This window comes from Eptatretus burgeri, chromosome 2, assembly GCF_056783735.1.
Source record: "Eptatretus burgeri isolate ZD-2024b chromosome 2, Ebu_testis_v1, whole genome shotgun sequence".
Taxonomy (NCBI): domain Eukaryota; kingdom Metazoa; phylum Chordata; class Myxini; order Myxiniformes; family Myxinidae; genus Eptatretus; species Eptatretus burgeri.
This window is the reverse complement of record NC_140962.1, coordinates 70,117,068-70,119,567: the sequence shown is the minus strand read 5'-3', so window position 1 is coordinate 70,119,567 and position 2,500 is coordinate 70,117,068.

Below are 2,500 nucleotides of genomic sequence, written 5' to 3'. Positions count from 1 at the left end.
GAGTTTTAGTCCTTCATAAGACGAAAAGAGACCCTCGTTGTTTCTCTGATTTGATCTGATGAAGTTCTTGAAACAACATCTGCACATCATTTGCCATATCGGTGCACATACTCTTATTAGCTGGTTACTGATAAAATATATTGTTTGTGTTGTCTGATGGACAACAGATCGACAATATACACAGATCGACACTCGCCTTCAAACACAATTCTTCTGTGAGCTATGGCTTTTAGCCTGATATAATCATGAGACAAAAATGACACAAAGTGGATCAAAAAAAAAATTGATTCTCAACATGTAAGTAACATTATCTGGCACCTTAAAACATCTCATGGTTTTGTAGCATTGAGAGCTCTCTCTCACTATTTCACTCTGAGGGATTCTGATTGGTTAGTTTTGTTCTTAGGCACTGAATATACCATTCATGTTTTTCTTAAACAAGATAATTTATTATCATAAATAAAACAGGTAAGTACCACGAATCTTAGTTCTTCAAAACATAGATGCTTATCTGAAGAAAGGATTCATTCAAGTTCACATGAAGGAAAAACGAGGTCTGATTTTGCCAAAGTCTGAAAGCCAACTCAAAGTAAAGCTTTATAGAGATCTGAGATGACAAAATATTTTTAAAACAAATAAATAAAATTGTTAAGACAAAGCTATTTAAATGGAATGAGAAATGTTTAAATTTAGTGACAACCACAGCTGACAGCCACCATATCATTATATCGTCGCAAAAACGACATTGCCTTAGCTGTCGTAGTAAAGCAGGTTGATCGAGTTCAATTGATCAGGAACGCAACATGGGGGGTGACACAGCACGACCTGGCCGCAAAGCCTGAAGCACTGCACGGACAGATGCATGATTAGTTGGCCGGGCTGATCCACCCAATGGGAAAGAGGGCAGGCGCCGGCACATTGGTAAGCCTGGTATCCACGAGGAGAGATTATCCATCCCGCCCAACCAGCCTCCTCAAAATCTACATAAAGTGGGCGTCGAGAGCAAGCTGCCAGAGGACCATCATTCGGTAATGGGTTGTCATGCTTCTGAACAACCACACAGAAGTATCAGATGCTGCAACCAAGTCCTTGGAAAGGGGAACGCTTTCGGGAGATGTCTCAAGCTTTTTGGAACAGGAAGAGTAGTAGGCAAAGATTCAAATGGTTGAACCTGATAGGGTATGAAGGCCTTCATGTTGATGGTTTGAGGATACAAGTTGAGAGGGTTCACAGTTTGCTCGTTTGGAATCTCCTGTTGCAGAATGCCTGGGATTCCATGCAAGTGAGGCTCTGGGTAAACAGGATGAAAGGTAAAACGATCAATACTGATAAACCAAAAGCACCATTCGGAGCTTAGATGTCATAAGACATGTCTAAAAATCTCAACAGTCAAATCTGAATTTAATTCTCGAGTCACATGTCAAGTGAAAGCAAACACCTGTTCAATATATTATGGTAAATGTATATACTGCACAAGGTACCAAAAAAACAAATATAAAGTAAAATCATGGAGATAACAAGCACGACAAATTCATATGAAAGCCTCTCATATAACATTCATCCTTCAGTGGTGTACAAGTTACTGATTTATTGGTCTATGTTAAATTAGAGTTTAAGCAATTTCAATTTTAAAAATAAACGAGAGCAAAGTTGATATATCACCTTAAAGGGTAATTTTCTTTTTCAAATATACAATTCTCCAATCAGCTGTAGCACTTTTCATAGATTACTGTTGATAACTTCAGTTTCTGGAAGTCACTCCTTTTCAATCTTGACCTCTCTTCTAGTTCATGACATTTAAATAACTCTCTATAGATTATGTAAAGGCATCATATAGCTGAAATTTGGTTGTCAGGATAGCTTGCAAGCATGCACACTCGTCCTGAGCTATCGAACCTGCATTCAAATCATGACCCAGATATTCAAATCATGACCCAGATCTTCAAATCATGACCCAGATATTAAGCTCTGCATGCAGGAGGAGGCATCTGTAATGTGTGTGTGCCGCCCATTGGAAGGGCATTAACCCGGATGACCTGTCTGCTGGAAGTGACTTCCTGTGAACGTTAAAGATCCCATAGTGTCTTTTGTGAAGATTATTTGAGTTATTGCTCATACCTTTTTGAAGTTTTTTTCCACCAAAAATAATCATTAACCTTCGCCATCGAAGATGGATGGAAGTTACTGTTTTCACCCCTTTCTGTTTGTTTGTTTGTTTGTGAACAGTATTACGGAAAAACTCCTCGACGGATTTCGACGAAACTTGGTGGGGGGGGATTTAGGTCTGGTCCAAGGATCATGCCATTAGATTTTGGACTTGGTCCAAAACCAATATGGCCACTATGACGGCCAATTTGAAAAAATATTTTTAATTTTTTTTTTTTTGCATTTCTACATGTTTTAAGTGACTTCCAACCCCCCCCCCAAAAAAAAAAAAAATTGTTAGAGAAAAAAAATTTGCAACTTTTTTTTCAACAAAATTTCGATTTCTTGTTTTTTT